The sequence below is a fragment of the Nematolebias whitei genome, chromosome 7 (assembly GCF_014905685.2).
Source record: "Nematolebias whitei isolate Nwh7 chromosome 7, NemWhi1, whole genome shotgun sequence".
Lineage (NCBI taxonomy): Eukaryota > Metazoa > Chordata > Actinopteri > Cyprinodontiformes > Rivulidae > Nematolebias > Nematolebias whitei.
Genome location: NC_056504.1, coordinates 5,624,620 through 5,636,759, shown reverse-complemented (window position 1 = coordinate 5,636,759; position 12,140 = coordinate 5,624,620). Strand labels below are relative to the sequence as shown.

The window sequence follows — 12,140 nt, the reverse complement described above, 5'->3', positions numbered from 1 at the left end:
CCAGCTGTTTGTAACCACGTCCTGTCTTGTCTGGGTATATAGTCTGTCTGTTACAGTGGTGGGATGTAACGAAGTACAAGTACTTTGTTACTTCGTTTCGGTACTTTACTTAAGTAGAGTTAAACGGGTACTTTTTACTTTTACTCCACTACATTTTACATGAAGTATCTGTACTTTCTACTACATTACATTTCTATAATGCGTTGTGTTACAAGTTACATTCACGTTGCAACTTTTTTATTTGTTCGTTAATTTGAAAGTAACCAGCGGTGAGAGGGGAGTTGGTTCATTGAATCACTGCAAAGTGGGCAGGTAACGTTAGACCCACCTTCAAGAAGAGCTATATTCTAGTAAATATACATCAGTGAGCTGGGCGCACATCACCACTAACCACCCAAAATGGATTCCACCGAGGAAAGTCAGCCAGAAGATACAGTACGTGCCACCCATGGCCTTATTGAAAGACTATTGAAAGATTATTCAGTACAACAGGACAGATTTTATCTCCCAAAAGAGCCGGACTGGACTTAAAAAACCTTGAAAACCAACTTCTTCTGAACTTGAACAAGAAATTCTTGCTGCAACATTAAAATGTGTCAGTTCATGATGTTAGGAGACGAGAGATGTCTCCAAATGTCTCGACACTCAGGTCCAAGTTTTAAAAATGGTGTCAGGAAGTTAAAATATTGTTCACTATTGACCCATTACAAGGTTGAATAGACATATTTAACTGGAGTTGATGACAAACTGGAGTTGAAATGATCAGATATTTCTTTGTGTCTAATGCTCCTTTTGTTCATCAGACAACTTTTATTTAAATGTGTTTACTGCAGTTAAAATGACACATTGGTTTTTCTTTGTGTTAAATAAAAACTTCCAAAGGTAAAATCATTCCTCTTTCTTATTTTGTTTAATGACATTTAACTCTGCAGGTCATCCCTGAAATACTGATGCACAGAATCACAAGTCCAGGTGTGAACTGTGTCACAGAGTAAACACAATAAAAACATGTATTATCTGCAGCATCGTTCATTAAAATGACTCAACACTATTAATGTATTACACAAAATATAAAATATACATACGGTAGGTACATTGATATTGTAGACCATTGCATTAGGTAATATATTCAGCAAGTACTTTTACTTTTAGTACATTAAGTATTTTTAAAAGCAAATACTTATTTACTTTTACTTAAGCACATTGTTTGAGAACTTTCTCCACCACTGGTCTATTAGTCTTGCTCGTTGTCGCGCCGTCGTTGGGTCTACCCTGTCTTGTCCTGCCAGTCTGATCCAGTCCCGAGTATATTTTGTAAGTTGCTGCCTCGTCAGCTAATTTAATTTATTATCATAAATGTGTTTTTGTATCTTCTGAGTTGAGTCCCTGCCTGCAACTACTGGGTTCACTCCTGCCTGATAAATCCTGACATTTATTTATTTAATGGTTTATTTATATAACGTTGTTGTCTTTTCTACAGCGTTCTGTCCAGAATGGTTCTTTTTGCCTCCTTAGTGTCACCGCAGTCTTGGCTCAGGAAGTAGCAGACAGTGGGAGGCCACACCAACCTGTCTCTCCATTCTGCTGGGCGAAGCATCGTTCACTCAACTTGCTGTAGATGTTGGACAAGAGGAGGTCAGGAGAGTTTCTCGTCGCGCTGTGGATGAGTTTCACTTGACAGATGGCGCATTATAATCATCATCGTCGTCGTTGACGGTCTGATAATGAGTTCTCATCGTTGCTGACACAGATTCAGAGATGACTCACACAGACACACACGTGTGTCAGATGCCTCCACGCTGTTTCCCCTCAGATGTGAATGCACCACACAAGTGCACAACTAAACCATGCTACACCCCCCCCACACACACACACACACACACAGAAGGATAATCCTGGATGATGAAACAGAGCGATGAACCTGCTCAGTACGGTGGCCCGCGTTGCCATGGCAACAACATGAGGCCTTTCGACAAGCCAGGAGGGGTCAGAAGACAGACACGGGTCTGATAGTGGAGACTTGAACTGTGTTGCTTTTCCCCCTCTCCCTTCCTCTGAGTGAAACAGGGTTTGGGTCTTGCTGCTGCATGCTGAACAATGAAATTAAAAACTTTTCTCTTTTTTTTAATACGAAATCTGAAGACAAATCTTGATGGAACTGACCCCACTGCGTCCGAAAATAAACGACTTAGCAGTGTGAGCTAGAGGAGAGGCTGCAGAGCTTCAGCCACTGCTACGGTGCGAGTCTCCGGCCATGACGAACATGCTCCTGGGTTCCTGCTGTGTGCTTCTGGGTCTCACAACAGTCCACAGTAAGTGCACGCGCTTTCTGCACCTTAAGTCAAAGTTTTTCTCAACTAGAAAGAAAACATTGATATTTTAGAAAACTTAGTGTCAGGTCAGCATCTGTTATTTTATTTCTTCATTCTTGGAAACAAAAGGAAAGTGTGTGCATTACGAAGTAAAAAAGCGGTTGCCTCTATGAGGATCAGTCCGACGATCTGGACTTTGAGCATGCGAAGCACACGCACAGCTCCCTTCCTTCCTTCTGCAGCCTGTGAGTCATTTTGCTGCAGAGATAGGCCGTGCAAGTGCAATAACAATACAATTCTGCAAGAAAAGAGACGCATCAACGATGAAAACGTCACCACTATTTCCACATCCTGTGGCGTTGCATTATGCTGAACAGAGGGAAGACACGAGGTCTTTTTTTCTAAAGATTCACAGATTATTTTTATTTATTTTTTTACAGCTGCAGGCTTTTTAGTGTTTTAATTAGGAGGAATATGCTGCCGAGATTGTCACTATGGTTCTACAAGTACACCAACATGTGCAGCAGATCTTTTTACATACAGTGATGGTGTGCTTTACCCACAATTCAACACATCAGAGGGGTGCTGTTTGAATACAGTTGAGAATCCTGTTTAGCGTCGGCTGTCATAAAAACATGAACTAACCAAGCGAGGCAACAGTAGAACAGCAGTTCCAGTTTTATTACGGCAGCACGACGGCTCAGTGGTTAGCATTGCCTCACAGCAAGAAGGTCCTGGGTTCAATCCCTGGTTGGACCGGGGTCTTTCTGTGTGGAGTTTGTGTTCTTCTCATGATTGCGTGGGTTTTCTCCTTGACTCCTGTTTCCTCCCACAGACCAAAAACATGCATGTTCGGCTGCTTCAGGCCCAGGCCTCCCTTGCAAAAGAGATCTGCGATCTCTGGGATTTGCCATGTTAAATAAAGGTTAATAATAATAAATAACTTATTGTCATTTATTTAAAGCATCAGCTGCTTTAGTTCTTATCAGAAAAAGCTGCCTGGTGTAAAGCGGATGTAGTGAATTTCCTCCAGTCACCACAAACTTATTTGTACAGGTGCATCTAAACAAATAAGATTATCGTGAAAAACTTCAATATTTTTTGTCAATCACTTCAGAAAGTGAAACTTAAAAATTACCAATACATAGATTCATTACACATAGAGTGAAATATTTCAAGCCTTTAATTCTTGTAATTTTGATGATTATGGATTATAAATAATGAAAACTGTAATTCGGTGTCTCAGAAAATTAGAATATTGTGAAGAGGTTCCGTATTGTAAACTCTGGTGCCACACCCTGATCAGCTGATTAACTTCAGGACATGAGCTACAAATGTCTCATTCTCAAGTCCAGCAGCCACTCCTGAACCAGAGACGACATCAGAAGCGTCTTACCTGCTGAGGAGACGAAGAACTGGACTCAGTGGTCCAATGTCCTCTTTTCAGATGAAAGTACATTTTCACATCATTTGGACATCAAGGTCTCAGAGTCTGGAGGACGAGTGGAGAGGCCCAGAATCCACGTTGCTTCAAGTCCAGAGGGAAGTTTCCACAGTCAGTGATGTGGTTTGTTGGTGTTGGTCTACTGTGTTTTCTGAAGTCCACAGTCAACATCTACCAGAACATTAGAGACTTCATGCTTCTTTCTGCTGACGAGCTTCATTCATGGAGTTGCTGGTTTCATTTTCCAGCAGGACTCAGCTCCTGCCCACACCGACAGAGGTCCCAGAAGCTGGCTGTGGAATATTCTAATCTTTTGAGACACTGAGTTTTAGGTTTTTAATTATTCATGAGCCTTAATCATCGAAATTACAATAAATAAAGGCTTGAAATATTTCATATGTATAATGAATCTATGTAATAGACGAGTTTCACTCTGAAATGATTGACAAAAATATTTGGACTTTTTCACAAAATTCTCATTTTTGAGATGCGTATATTTTAGGTCGGACTATTCTTTAGACAATAAGTTGTTGAAACATGAGTTGAGACAATAGCAGGTGTTTCTTTTTTTAAATGAAAACAGAAAACCTTAATAGAATAGAATAGAATAGAATAGAATAGAATAGAATAGAATAGAATAGAATAGAATAGAATAGAATAGAATAGAATAGCCTTTACTGTCCCTCATGAGAAATTCAGGTGTTCCATGAGCAAAGTGACAGGCAAATCAAAGCATGCAGATTCACACAAAAGTAAAAATATAGAAACAGAAAGTGTGAATAAGAGAGGGCGGCACGGTGGCACAGTTGGTAAAGCTGTTGCCACTCAGCGAGAAGGTCGCCAGCTCAAATCCCGGTCCGGGACCTTGCTGGGTGGAATTTTCATGTTCTCTCCGTGCATGCGTGGGTTTTCTCCAGGTACTCCAGTTTCCTCCCACAGACCAAAAACATGCATGTTAGGCTGATTGGTAACTCTGAATTGTCCCTAGGTGAGAGAGAGAGTGATGGTTGTTTGTCTCTGTGTGTCCCCAATGGACTTGTGACCTGTCCAAGTGTACCCCGCCTCTCGCACAGTGACTGCTGGACATGGACTCCAATGACCCCCCACGACCCCAAAAGGAAGAAGCGGGAAAAGATAATGGATGGATGGATGGATGAATAAGAGTCTGTACAGTCTCCGTACTTGTAATGAAAGTTTGGAAGTTTACTTCATGTTGCTTTATGTTTCCCTTTAAATCTCAGTCTTTTTTAAATCAAAATACTGACAGAACCATGAACATAAACAATAAGAAAATACGTTTCTCTTATGCTTTGCACATTTTAAAGGGGTTTTAAGAGAAAAATACTTGTTTTTCTTTCATTTTTTTTTCCAATAAACAGAAGTTGCATAAGAACACATAACCCTGCACTGCCCTTGAAATGTGTGTGTTTTCGTGTGTGATAGGGAAATGCACTTTGTACATGGGGTGTGCAAATTTAGAAAAACCTGTGCTGTATTTCTTTCATACATGAAAGAATATAAAGCATGTTCTAAGCTTCTTGTGGAAAAACATTATTATAAGCTGAAACTGATATCAGCTGCTTTCTTGTGATATTTCCCCCCCCACTTCTCTTGAAGAGGTTTGACCTGAGAGCTTCTTGCCAGATGTAGTAAAAGATATTAAACCAAATTTCACTATAAATAAAGACGTGTTGTTGTTTTTGAGCGTGTCTGCCTGTTTTCATCACAGTTGTTTACTTCAAGGGATGATCCTCACTGTTCATATACTATTTGACTGTGTAGCCCGAGGTCAGTGCACTACGGTTCAGCTGTTACATAAGGCAGGCAGGAGAGTCCCTGCTGTAATATTTCAGAAGCCGGAGTGAAGTGGTGTCACTTGGAGGGGGGGTTGAGCAGGCTGTATTGCATTACCTTTATTACACAGAGGCCTCCCAGTCAACAGAACCCACCAACTGGGTATATGGGCTCAGACGGGGGGCAAAGGAATGATGGATTAGAAGGACTACTATCATTATTGTTTGCTCACTGAAGGTTGTGTTTTATATGGTGGGTTTATGAAGTGTGGCTGCTATACACACCAGGCGGGGAGAAGGTTGCAAAGATGGCCGACTTCCTTTTTATTTGTTTGTTTATTATTTAGTTGGTTTAAAGTAATTTTAGTAGACAGCTGCCAGTCAGATTTATTGGGACTAATTTGGACAAGTCAGCGTTTTCCAGTCAGTCAGAAAAAAAATACAAATCAGACGTCAGGCTCAAATATAAAGAAGCATTCCCAACATGTATCACAGATTTTCACAGATCAACCACTCATACAGCTCGTGTTTTCGTTCAGGTGGTGTTTTGATGCAGGACCGCATGGTAGGTGGGCACCCGGCTGCACCAAACCATCATGGTGTCACTGCAGACCACCAACGGCCAGCACTTCTGCGGGGGATCACTAGTTCACAGGATGTGGGTTCTGACCACAGCGCACTGTAACATCGGGTAAGATTCAAAATTCAGTCATTTGTAAATATGATTTGAAAAGGAGATATTTGAATTTAATTTCTGTTTTTGTATTTCTGGACTGGAATGTTAAAGATGATGGCAAGAATATATAAAATAAAAAAATAAAATGGTTCTGAGCCTTTGTCTCATTTAGTTTTTGGTTTTATTGTTATTATAAACTAAAGCCACGCCTCCTATAAAGTCCACTTTCTTCTGATTGGCCAGTTTTTGGAAGGCCAGTGTCCTGGCGGGGGCTCGGTTCTATAAAAGCAAAAAGTTCTGTCAAATCAGTTAATGACAAAATTTCTCCTTTACACCAAGAAATAGATCTCAAAATGTGTATGCACATGTACAAGAACAAAATGAGATTTTGTGTATCAGACTTAAAAAGAAAAAGAACTTGAAAAAGTTAAATACCGTAGCTTTTCTAGGAGTACTCCGGTTTCCTCCCATCAAAAACATGCATGTTAGGCTGATTGGTGACTCTAAATTGTCTCTAGGTGTGAGTGAGAGAGTGAATGTGAATGTGAATGTGTCCCTGTGATGGACTGGAGACATGTCCAGGATGTCTCACAGTAGCTGCTGGAGGTAGGCACCGGCTCCCCATGGATGAATAAATACGGTAATTTTTTCAAATATAAACAATGCAAATGAGATTGAAGATCAAAGCAAGTTGTTTTTTTCTAGTTCTGCAATTTTGTTTTTATATTTCATCCAAAACTAAATTAAAGTAAGAGTTAAAAGGAACATGTGTGGGCTTACAGCTTCAGACATCTACTGTAAAACCTGAAATGACACTTTGGGTTTGAACAGAGATCAAAGTAAAATCTTTGTCTGACACTCACGCACAGTTACAACATTCAACTTGCAGTTTTCTAGTGAGCTAGATCAGCCTTTATTTAGAGCCTAACTTGGAACAATGTGAGCAGTTCTCTAAAAAAAATCAAACGACAGTCCTCGCTCCCAACAATGCATCCATTTAGAAGTGAATCGGCACTCGGATACAGCTGAGTCAGATGACCTTGGAGCATCATCCTATTTGTGTGTGAGCTACACAGAAAGACAGCGAAGTATCACGTTGTCTGGATCCTGGAGGATGTTCATATTACTGTTCTGCCAGTTCACAGGTAGCCTCTGTTCACCAACAGATGAACAGTTTGATGGTCCCAGTTGAGCTTTGTCCTGTATTCCGGTGATATACGTCATACATCTTACAACAAGGACTATTTATGGTTATGCAAGAGTAAATGTGGTGGTAATTAGTTAATATGTTGTGCCCTATTAGGTGATGAATGTGATCTAAGCTAAAAATGCATTGTGTTTTAGGGCAGACCTAATGATGATAGTTGCAGGCAACTATAAAGTGAATGGGTTTGAGGGCACCGAGCAGAATGATAAACCCCACAGGCTGCTCGTTCGTCCGCTGTACAACAGAAGCACCAACGATGCTGACAGCATGCTCATCAAGGTACTGCAAAAAGAGCTTTTGCTTTCTGAAGGAAAGATAGGAATCAATATCTTACCTGTTGTAGATGGCTTCTTTGAACAGGTTCAGTTTGAAGAAATGTAGTTTAATTCTGATTGGACTGTCAAGCTAGTAGATAATCTGAGCAGCGTTATTTTGTTTTAAGACATTGCCATTAAAAACTAACAAACTCAAGCTTCCAAACTTTTGTAGCAGTTCATGTGAGCACTCAAATACCTTTACATTGCCCTCATTTTTGCATTGTTTAGTTATTATGTAACCTATGAATGTCTATAAATGCAGCCTCATAACATCTCAATATCTCTGCTGGAATAACCATGTAAGGCAATGTACAGGTTTATAAAATAATGTTTGCATGAACAGCTATGAATGTTTTAGCTTGTCAGTACAGTCAAAATGTAACTCTGTTTCTCCAAAGTGAGGTTGTTGAAAGAACTATCTCCTACAAGTAAGATATTAATTGTTCACAACCTTTCCACAGAACCAAACATCAAAAGATCTCACTTTGATGCTCTCTTGTCAAAGATGCATGCAAGGAATCCACAACGTGACCGCTCGCATCACAGCAGAGAGTAGCAGTAAGTTGGTGTTGTTGCCCTGACGTAGGCAGGTTTTACACTAATTTAATACTTTCACAAACCTTGATTTAAATTGTATATTCAGAGCTGATCTTCTCTTTAAGTTGTGAAACCTTAATACAGTTTTTGGGGAAACTCATCCCCGCTGACAGCAAGAAGAAACAGCTCATCGTGTTTGTTCATCTTTGAGACAGCTCAGCTTCTGTAACTGCATTAGGTGTGATAGTTGCAGAGGAGCTGGAAACTGCGTCAGGCCTGAAACCTTCGCTGTAGTCTTGAGACAAAACTCATTTGTACGTGCTAACAACAGCATGCCCAGATCTGCTCTTGTGCTGGACTGAGAAAGAGTTTCTCCTCGGCCGTTAGACCGAGAGCAGAATTACATAAAATCCATTGTGTGCTCTAGATGTCCACACTCTGTCTTGCCCCAGGTAAGGAACTGAGCAACTAATTAAAGACTGCTATATTTACTGCTGCAGTGGGAGGCTTTTCTAGTGATTATTATCATCTATTCCAAGAGATCTGAAATTATGAATGTTTGTGTTTTTTATTTGTTTTGTGTTTTTTGTTTTTTGTAAGGTGACATTTGTGTGATGCAAATTGATATATTGAATTTAACGCCTTTATATAAGCACCCTTGGAGAACACAATGTTATACTTTAAATGTAACATAACTCCATATGTCCCCATGCTTTGTCTCTTGGACAGTACAACAGACAAGTAATCTGTGACATTCAAGCCACGGGATTATCAGCCACTTGTAGAAACGTTTTCCCCACAGGCACCACAACACTGACTGGTAGTATTATTTGAAACTGAAAGCTTCTTCACGTTGTCGCTCAGTAACTGATAGAGGGTGTGGTCTTGTTCGTGCAGGGAGGTTCTGGCGGGCCGTTGGTGTGCAGGGGCCGGGTGTACGGCCTGGTTTCCTGGGGCAACGGCTGCAGCGATGCAAAGTATCCTGGGGTGTACACAGCCGTGTCCAGATTCTGCCGCTGAATAGACCAGACCATCTACGGGTCATATCCACGCTGCTCCAAGTACTGATAGAGGTCAAAGTGTGCATAATACTTGACCAAATATGACAAGTGACATGGACCAGCTGGGGGTTCTGTTGGAGCGCTGCATCCCCATCCATCCAGTTAGTTCCTGTGTTTTAGTGACGGTGCAATGCACCGTCTAGGCTGAGATTAATCGTGTGCAGTAGTTTGGGAAACTGCTTCAGTAGTTATGGGATTCATGAATGTTCTCCTTATATTGGGTTGTTCCAGATGTGGATCTATCAGGTCGCGAACAGTAAAATTTAAAAAATAAAAAAAAACGTTTTATGACAATAAATATAAATATTTAGAGATGTCGAGTTGTGAGCTTCTCTGACGTTTGCAACAACCTCAGTAAATAAAAAATGAATAACAAATTATTGATTCTGTGCTGTGAAGCCTCTGTTCATGTTCATGGAGACAAAAAAAATAGTTTGGGGTCAAAGGTTAACACTCTGTCACATTGTAAGCATGTGAAAAATGAATGAATGACTGACTGAGTGAAGGAATGAACGTCACTGACTGGCTTAATAAGTTATTGAGCGATGAATGAATGAATGAATGAATGAATGAATGAATGAATGAATGAATGAACTATTGGTATTTAAATATAGACATACTTTAGCAGATAGCCATTTTCAGTGATCCTGATCCAGAGGTTTAGAACCTGTTTGTATTTAATGTTATGTTTTTTGTTTGTTGGTTTACAGTCTGTGAATCACTTCAGATGCTAATACAAGTACTTGTTGGTGTGTAGTAAATTTCTAATTTAAATAAATCTTTTTGGGATGGCGCTCTGAAAGGATAAATCCAGAGAGAGTAGGTGTGCCACACCTGCTCGTCAGCTCTGCTGCAGGAGATTATCTGACCACCCATTGTCCGTGTGACGAGGTTTCTTTAGGTTTTTCTGAGAAAATGATGTTCTGAGTCTGTCACCCCACCTGTATCTGTTGTATGACGCTTCTTTTTTGTCATTGTTCATCATGAAGACACATGAATGTAAACAGTAGACATCACAGGGCAGAAACGTCCCTTCAGGGGGAGTTCAGTCCAACCAGTTTGAACTATCTGATCGGGACAGTTTGCAGCTTTTGTGTCATCGTAACATCTCAATGAGTTCAAAGTGACGTCTCAGAACAAAGGGATTCCCAAAGGTGTCATTTCGCAGTTTTATATGTTTTATCACGTGTGTTATTTGGGAGCAGCATGAACAGGCCTGGAAAAATAAATAATAAAAATAATGTTTATTTAAAGTTTTGATTTGAAAACAAGCCTATCTGCCGCTTGATTGATTAAAGATTCATTTGTGTAAAATGTGTAGGTCTTTAGAAACTAAAATTTACTAGAACGTGCCAATACAACGTGATTTATGTAGGCATTAAGGAGAAAAATAATATAAAATACTAATAAATTCAAAGCATTTCTTTCTTGTCTTTCATTTTTTAATCTGCTTTTGTCCAAACGTGTGTGTGGTATGCATAAATATCGTGAAGCGTTGCAAGTTCTCACACATTCTGTTCAGGATGACTCTCAGCAACAAGGAGATCATCTAGAAATGAGTCCCATATACAATCATAAACAATATTGCCTTTTGCCTCCAGAAGTGGGCAATTTTAAAGACAGTTACACATATTTTTATTCAGCAGAAATCAAATAGAACGCAGCTTAAATACATGAAATATAATACAAATGTCTCGAACATTGACACTGCTATGAAAAGCTGCAGAGTTCAGCATTTCAATAATTCTGCTATTTAGGGATTTCTTGGACTGCAGCACTTGTGCCCAGTCTATGGACGTGGGTCTTGACCTTGGCTCCCTTCCCTCTTGGCAGCATGACAAGTAAATCTGGTGAAAAAATGACTAAATTTGATGCTGACAAGACGACTCCTCAATGGAAGAAGATCCAGCAGCAGCTGACTCTATTGGGCGGTGTTCTGAATTAGGTCCAGACACATTCTAGGGCCAATCAGAACACTCTGACTGCATATGAACCACATTTAGCAGCAATTAAAAAGATCTGACAGAATCAGCAATGCTAAAGGAAGCAGAACAGGAGCTAAAGGCTAGCAAAGTAAACCCTAACTAGTATAAATTGCTTGCTAAAAGCTAATAATAGAAAGCAAAAGGCTAGCTAAACCCCAAAATTATGTATGTTAACTAAAAGCAAAAGTACCAGTTAAGAATAAAAGTAGCAAACGGCTAGCTAGAGGGTAAAAGTTGCAAAATGCTAACTAAAGATAGCAAAAAATGGCTAAAAGCTAAAATTAGCAAAAGGCTAGCTAAAGCTAAAAGTAGATAAACACAAGATAAAAGCCACAAGCAGCACACTTGGACTTAAAAGCTAAAACCAGCAAAAGTCCTTTGAAGAGCTAAAATGACCAAAAACTTGTTAAAGTCAGAAGTAGCAAAAGACCAGCTAAAAGTAGCAAAAGGCAAGCTACAGTTAAAAAACAGACTGTAGCTAATATTAAAAAAATGATGAAAAGCTAAACTAAAAGTAGCAAAACGGTTGGTAAATGTTAAAAGTACCATAGCAGGACATAAAGAGAACAATGTTCAACAATAAAAAAAAGAACCATAGTTTTGAAGAACTGAAGAAATTTCAAGTAAACAAATATTTTCCAAAGCAGCTATGAAAGTTCCAACCAAATGACATTTAACCTAACTCCTCAAGGAGCTGAACGTTTTGGCTTTTGATTAAAATTACACAAAGTATGACAAGGTAGTTGGTATATATATATATATATTTATATATATATATATATATATATATATATATATATATATATGC

General features: G+C 39.5%; 1 pseudogene; it reads left to right on the top strand.

Annotated features, from left to right (window-relative positions):
* Positions 1–2,254: 2,254 nt before the first annotated feature.
* Positions 2,255–9,354, top strand: LOC119412113 (annotated as a pseudogene).
* The last annotated feature ends 2,786 nt before the right edge of the window (positions 9,355–12,140 follow it).